This window comes from Nomascus leucogenys, chromosome 6 (assembly GCF_006542625.1).
Source record: "Nomascus leucogenys isolate Asia chromosome 6, Asia_NLE_v1, whole genome shotgun sequence".
Taxonomy (NCBI): domain Eukaryota; kingdom Metazoa; phylum Chordata; class Mammalia; order Primates; family Hylobatidae; genus Nomascus; species Nomascus leucogenys.
In genome coordinates, this window is record NC_044386.1 from 46,721,738 (window position 1) to 46,730,358 (window position 8,621).

An 8,621-nucleotide genomic window follows, 5' to 3' on the forward strand; every position below is an offset into this window, starting at 1 on the left:
TCCCCATCAGTAAGATAGTTATTATAATTGGGGAATTAAAAACAAACATGATAAATAACATGTTATTGGGGAAGTGGCTACATGGATCTTTGGGGAACAAAAGGATGGAATAAAGACAAGCTTTTCTTTCTCTCCCAACTCACTCTTTCACCTCTGTTGAGCTTCAGATGCCAGAAGCCTCCTTAGCTTTCAGGCTTCTTACCCTGATGGGAGTCTTTCTGAAGGACTGTAGGTCACACACTTGGAATGAAAATGTTAGTGCCTTGGCAGGTGGGGATTTGAGTGGGCCACAGTTGGTCACAAAACTATGGACATAATAAAGAAATAAAATTCTTGAAATGTATGACTCCTATTAGAGTTCTATAAAACTGAATGCCAAATAGTCTTAAGACCTTTCTGAGGAGAGGACATGAGTGAGGTCACTGCTGGATACTGTATTAAGATGAGGAAAAGTGCAAATCTCTGGGAAATGTTTTAGTTCAGTAGTCTGTGTGGCTGTATCCAATGGGACTTCTGGTTTGTTAATGTGAGGTTTGTTTATACATTCAATAAACTTTGAGAGTTTTTCCAAGCCCTCAGCATGCAGAAATAAAGGTTTAATGTGGGAAATACCATAAGTAAATAGGTGCATGAGAGGAAAGGGTCATCTGTGTGAGGGTAGGGTGGAGAGATGTACTAACGTTTCCTACAAAATGACTTATGGGTTTACATTAAGGGAAGGCCAGTAGGAGCGTGCCAGATGAGGAACATGGATGAAGACAAGGGCATTCTAGGTAGAAAAAGAGCTTTGAGCCAATTTCTATTTGGATATTTTGTCTTATGAGCTCAGAGAGATGTTTACAATAGCATAAGTATGTTTGAAAAGAATTTCTCTCTCCCCCAAACTTTCTCTCTAACTGAAAAATAAGTGAGTTGTGGCCCCAAGTGAAGGCTGACCATGGCAGAAACTGAGGGAGAAGAAGGATTCCTTGAGACACTTAGTTTGACAGGTGATGGGACTATGCCCTCCAGGAAATTAGAGGAATTGGTGAATCTATAGTGTCACTGGGTTCACTAATAATGAGAGAAGACCTCTTGGAAGAGAAGAAACGACTTAAACAGTACCTTCTGAGGATTTAAAAAATCATCCTGACTTTTTTTTTTCAAAGGAGACAGTGGTTATTTGCTGCCAATATGTGGAATTTCTGACTGGCGGGTATAGCAGAGAGGCATGAAGACTGAAGCGGGGAGCTGGTCTTCCAGTGGGAAATACACACGATTCTATCTTCCAAATGAAGTGTCTCCACTGAGCAATCATAGAGTCCAGAAAAAAATATAAAAACATAGCTTTGATGAAAAGGAGATCCATCTCAGGACCTCAGATTATGTCTCTGGAATAATGTCAGATTTCAATGCCACTTCTCTTCTAAGTATTAATTGTACATGAAAGTATCTCAGAGTCATATACTGACTGGCATTAAGAGTCATTATAAAGAAACAATAAAAATGGACTAAATGTTTTGAATATGAGGGAACAGGTGTGTTTTCATTTGTTCAATGAATACATTAATTAGCTGATGAAAAATTACTAGCATTGTGTCAAAGTTTTGTTAGATTTTGTGCCAGGGGCTGCTCAGGCTTTAAGACACATGAAGGTTAGGGAGAAATGGCAGCTCCTTTATCATAGTGGCTTAATAGTGAGGTTATGGGGAATGCAGCTGCATCTCTCTTTCTTTTTTTTTTTTTTTTTTTTGAGACGGAGTCTCGCTCTGTCACCCAGGCTGGAGTGCAGTGGCGCGATCTCGGCTCACTGCAAGCTCCGCCTCCCGGGTTCACGCCATTCTCCTGCCTCAGCCTCCCGAATAGCTGGGACTACAGGTGCCCGCCACCATGCCCGGCTAATTTTTTGTATTTTTAGTAGAAACGGGGTTTCACCATGGTCTCGATCTCCTGACCTCGTGATCCGCCCGCCTTGGCCTCTCAGTGCTGGGATTACAGGCGTGAGCCACCGCGCCCGGCCTGCATCTCTCTTTCTGTGATTCCCTGGCAGTAACTGGTTGGTTACCTCCGTGGCAAAACATTCTAGTGTCCTCTGTGGAGCAGGCCACTGGGGACCATGATAGTTCCTGCTGTATGGCTGATACTGGTAACCTCTGCTTTTGTTCTTTGTTCCTAGCCATCTCCTGGTGTCTCAGGTATGCTAATCTCACCAGTGATTCTTTCTGTCCTGTCTATTTAGATATTATCTTTTTTGCTTCACTGTGTTGCTGCAGATTCTTTAATAGTCCCTTGAGCCCTGCTAGGGCTGTTTTGATTTGTAACATGGTGATGTCACTTCTCAATTTAGCCATCTTTTTAACTAGTGTGCCCCTCTACCTTGTTTTTCTAGTTTGCGCTTGTATGATTATTGTAAAAAGCTTTAATTTAACCCTGTTACTTTAATCCTGTATCATCTGTAATTTATTGTCATATCTGTCACCCTTGGAAAGTGTTCTCTCTTATTTTATGTGTTCTGATTTTTCTTGTCTCCTGTATTTCTATTCAATTTTCTATCGTTATTTGGACTATTTTGTTGGTCTTTATTATTCTTCTACATTGATTTAGAAGAAAGAAATCTTGTTTTTAACTCCGTAAGTGGTGAATTAAAGTTTTCCAAAAATGTTTATATATGGTCATTGCTAAACACCCATATAGCATGACTTTTGTTTCAAATTATGAGTTAGGAAATAGAGCACATTTATTTCTTATTTTTTGATCTGGTTCCCTAACTTTCCCTACACTTTATCAGTTTATTCTGTAGCAATGAATTCTTTCATTTAGAAATGCAATTTTTCAAGGTAAAACTATTTTCCAAACATGTTTTAATTATTACCTATGTTTACCTTATCAGCCTTTCTTCCATGAGCTGTTAGTTCTTTTATTCAGTTGTCCTTTGTGCTTTGTCTCATTGCTTAAGTTAACTGCTGCCATTATTTGAGTGCTTATCAATTACTATTCTAAATATGATATGCATTAACTTATTTAATCTTTACAATACTTTTATAAGAATAGTATAGTAATTGTCATTGAACAAATGAGAAAAATTGTGGCTTAGAAGGGTTAAATAACTTGTATAATGTCTTGAAGCTATTCATGAATTCAAAACTTAAACTCAGGCCAGTCTGAATCTAAAGCCTCTACAGTAATGGCTCTGAACTGGATTACTCTTGCCTACCACCCTAAGTGACACTTGGCAATGTCTGGAGACATTTTGGTTATGATAATTGAGGGACTTGGGATGTGCTCCTGGCATAAGGTAGGTAGAGTCCAGAGATGGTAACTGAACATCTTACAATGCACAGGGCAGGCTTCCACAATAAAGGGTCATCTTGTCCCACATGTAATATTTTTTCTCATTATTTGTTTGTTTTTGCTGTCTTCATCATTACAGTATGTACTATTTATTTCATCCAAAGCATATGTTGTTTTGACATTGGCTTTTCATTTAATACCTATTAAATTTGTTGAATTGGTGTTTTAACATCTCCCAATAAAGAAGAAATACAGGCCCACACATTTTCACTGTTAAATTCTACCAAATATTTAAGAATGAATTAATATCATTTCATCACAATCTCTTTGAGAGAGTAAAGAAGAAGAGAATTCCCCATACACTTTAGGAGGCCATATATAGTCTATATTCTACATGATGTATAGACCATAAGAGGCACTATATATATATGTATATATGTATATATACGTGTATATATGTATATATTCGTGTATATATGTATATATTCGTGTATATATGTATATATTCGTGTATATATGTATATATACGTGTATATATACATGTATATATGTATATATGTGTATATATGTATATATACATGTATATATGTGTATATATGTATATATACATGTATATATACATGTATATATGTATATATACGTGTATATATGTATATATTCGTGTATATAGTATATCTTCGACAAAATGTTACACAATTGAATATATATATGAAGAGCATATATTTTGACAAAGTAGGATTTACTACTGAAATGTAAAGTTATTTCAACAATCAAAAATGAACCAAAGTAATTTACCACATAGACTACAGCAGAAAAATTATCGTCCTAATTGATGAGAAAAAGCATTAGACAAAATTCAAAAGTCATTTATGATAGAAACTTTTAAAGAGTAGGAGTAGGAAGCAACTTCCTTAAGCTTATAAAATACATGAATAAAACCTCCAGCTAACATATTTAATGGTGACAGACTCAGTAGATTCTCCTTAAGATTGAGAACACAGCAAGCATATCTGTGCTCACCACTCCTATACAAAATTGGACTAGCAGCCTTAGCAAGTGCACTGAGGAAAGAAAAAGAAATAATATGTGTACAGAGTAGAAAGGAAGAAAAATATTTGCCTCTCTAATAATTGTCAATGTACAAAATCCCAAGGAATCAAAAAAAATGCTAAAACTAATAAAATGAGGCTAGTGAGGTTCCAGGATACCAAGTCAATATACAAAAATCTTTCTTTGTACGGGAAATAAACAATTGGATTTTGAATTTTATTCTCAAAGTAACGTTTATACTCTTGTACACATACAGAAGAAATCTTGGTAGGATTTGTATGCTGAAAACCGTAAGACAGTAATAAATCAATGAAGACGTAAATAAGTGGAGACATATACTGTGCCCATGAATTGAAGATTCAATATTGTTAAGACATTGGTTGTTTGTAAATTGGTGTATGGATTTAATAAGTTCTCAGTCAAAATCCCAGTAGGCTGTTAAAGTTTTTTTTTTTTTTTTTTTTTTTTTTTTTTTTTTTTTTTTGGAGACAGAGTTTTGCTCTTGTTGCCCAGGCTGGAGTGCAATGTCGTGATCTCGTCTCACTGCAACCTCTGTCTCCTGGGTTCAAGTGATTCCCCCACCTCAGCCTCCCAAGTAGCTGGGATTACAGGCATGTGCCACCATATCTGGCTAATTTTGTATTTTTAGTAGAGACGGGGTTTCTCCATGTTGGTTAGGCTGGTCTTGAACTCCTGACCTCAGGTGATCTGCCTGCCTTGGCCTCCCAAAGTGCTGGGACTACAGGCATGAGCCACCGTAGCTGGCCGGCTGTTAAAATTTTTATAGAGAGGGAGAAGTAGTAGAATATTACACTGTTTTGAAGGGAAGAACATGGAGAACTCTTACTACCTGAGTTCAAGACAGCATAAAGCTACAGTAATTGCTACAGTGTCACATTCGTGATACGGTATAGAATCAGATCAATGGAACAGACTAGAGATGTCAGAAATGGACCCGCGCACATTTGGTCAATTGATTTATGATGAAGGTACAAAGGTAATTCAAAGTGAGAAGTGTAGTATTTTCAGTGAATCGTGTGGTGCTGGAACAATTGGACATGCCTATGAAAATTAGTTTCTAATTAATTACTCAATTGTAATTTAATAATTATAGATGAACCTTAACTCAAACTTTATACCCTCTATTAACCTCAAAACGGTTCACAGGCCAAATTGTAATACCCCAAAGTATAAAATTTCCATATGAAAACATAGGAGAAAAAAATCTTTTTGGCCTTGAGTGAGGCAAGTAATTCTTATGATAGCAAAGCTATGATCTATAAAAGAGAAAAAATGACTTCATCAAATTCGACTTGATGGAAGTGAAAACCTTTTTTTCTCTGAAAGAGATTGTTATAAAAATGAAAAGACTAGCCACAGACTGGGATGAGATAGTTGCACATTTCATATCTGACAAAGAGTTTGTATATGGAATACAAAAATATGTCCCCAAACTCAACAATAAACAACTCATTAAATAAATGGGCAAAAGATTTGCAGATACTTCACTAAAGAAAATATATGGATGTCAAATAAGCACATACAGAGATACTCAATGTTATTAGTCCTCAGATGAATACAAATTAAAGCCATGTTGAGATACTATCTTGTGTATATCAGAGGAAGAACTAAAATAAAGAACTGACGATACCCAGTGCTTGCAAAGATGCAGAGCAACTGGAACTCTCATACATTGCTGCTGGAAATGTAAAATTTTATAACTACTTTCAAAAGTTTGATAGTTCCTTATGAATTTAAAGATATACTTATCGTAAGACCTAGAAATCACACCCTAATAGATAAGCACCCAAGAAAAATAAAAACAAGTATACACAAAATCCTGTATGTGAATGTTTATAAAAGCTTTGTTCATAATATTGCCAAACAATGTGAAGTGTAATAAGTGGTGAATGAAATCTTCTTAATGTTCATACAGTGCAGTAATATTCAGCAATAAAAACTAGGTAATAATTGATACATGCCACAATGTAGATGAATCTCTGGTGCATTGTGCCAAGTGAAATAATACAGGCTCAAAAGAATATATACTATAGTTCCATTTATATGACATTCTGGAATACACAAAACGTGAGGGACTAGAATGAATCAGTGCTGCAGAGGGTTGATGGTAGGAAAAGTGTTTGTCTATAAAGCGGTAACGTGGAATTTTGAGGCATGATGGAATTGTCCCATATCTTGACTGTTGTGATTAATACATGACTGCGCATTTGTCATAACACAGAAATGTATGCCAAAAGAGATAATTTTAGTATATGCAAATTAAAAAATATATATTTTTTGAGACAGGGTCTCATTCTGTTGCCCAGGCTGGAGTGCAGTGATGCATCTTGGCTCACTGCAACCTCCGCTTCCCCGGCTCAAGTGATTCTCCTGCCTCAGCCTCTCAGGTAGCTGGGACTACAGGCACATGTCACCAGGCCCGACTCATTTTTGTATTTTTTTGTGGAGATGGGGCTTTGCCACGTTGACTAGGCTGGTCTCGAACTTCTAAGCTCAAAACAACCTGCCTGCCTCGGCCTCTCAACGTGCTGGGATTACAGGTGTGAGCCACCATGCCTAGCCAAACTATGTTTTAAAATAGACAACTAAGCATTACTTATTTTCATCGATTTGTATATACTTTTTAATAAATATGCTTATTGATGCCGGGAAGCCATTCATTATAAGAAGAAACATTATGTACTATTAAGGGAGAAAAAAAATCACCAATTAAACCATAACATGTCAAAGGATTATACATGTATCCCAATTTCAAAGTTGTCATGATGTGAAAAAACATGAGCACTTTAAAATATGTATTATTTAACATTCACAAATTGGAATTGATTCTCCTTCATATCATATATCCTAGTTTTTTATTCTAAAAATCACACTCCAGAAGCCTGAACCACAGAGATGAGTGATGAGTGGAGGCCTGGGGAGTCAGAAGAGCAAAGGGGCAGCGATTTCAAAGAAAGGACTTGAGTATAAACACAGGTAATATCAGGGGAGGGCAGTCTCTTGCCTGTGTGCCCAAGAATTTTTCTAAGTAGGTGGAATTAGACATTTATTCCAGGATCTTCCCTGAGTCATGTATAAGTATGATCATTTATTCTTTGAGTATAAAGATTAAAGCCGCTATAGTAGTCCATGAAGGGGCAAGCTAGTATAGTCATATCTTTATGTAATGTAGAGAAATTAAAAGGATAAAATCTTGTTTCAAGCATTGTTTTTAAAAAAGACCAAATAGACATTAGGCTAGGATTGTCATTTATAAATGTGCCTCATTTAAGATAAATTCAAGATATAAATTATCCTAGAAGTAGATAAATTAGAGCAGGTTGTAATGGGGACATCTGATTACTTAATGCATTCAAATTCCTTCGAATAGCAAATACTCTACTCTGGGTTTAAATACTTTGTGTTTGCTAAATTTGATTTACATGTGTATCTTTAAAGACCCGTAATGTGAGGTTTATCCATAGACGAGTAACAGAGCTTTGCCTTTGTGTGTTTTATCTAGAATAAGATGAATAAATTGCTATACACATTAGTGCAACACTCAATTGTCAGAGATCACTGGGAACCTTAGAGGGACTCCTAATTTGGATAAGTAAATAGAACAGGCTTTGTTCTGAAGACAACAGGAATACTTGTGCTTTGAGAGGAAAAGAGAGTCTACAGAATTTAGAATCATTTCAAAATTAGTACCTGTACTTTATGATAGTAATAGACTTAATTCACCCTGCCACTATTAGCCTTTGATATATATTGTATACATTGTAAGAGACAGAATAATTGGATGCAATTAAACATGTCAGGGAAAAAATACCTTGCTCAATTTAAAGTGATCAATGCAGATCCTGACTGCCTTTTACTCAAATGTATCATATATTATGACATTAATGTGCTCCTAAAGAGCTTAAGTCAGTGTTCTGTAAAATATTTATAACATAAATCTAGAATGAATTTTTCAAGTAATTGATGAAAAACTTTATAATGTAAGATTTTAGCCATGTTGCATGTTGAATTTTGTTCATGGGGCTAAACAGTATTTAGCAATATATGGGTAGATACATTAGTTCTTCCTTATTTTCCTCGTCATTGCAATATATAGTGGTTTCTATGAACGCAACACCTGTGGAATGAATTTTAATATCTGAACTTTTTTTAAACTTTTATTTTAGATTCAGGAGTTCATGTCCAGGTTTATTATATAGGTAAATTAGTGTCACAGGGGTTTTGGTGTAGATTATTTTGTCACCCAGGTGGTAAGCTTAGTAACGTGATAGATACTTTTT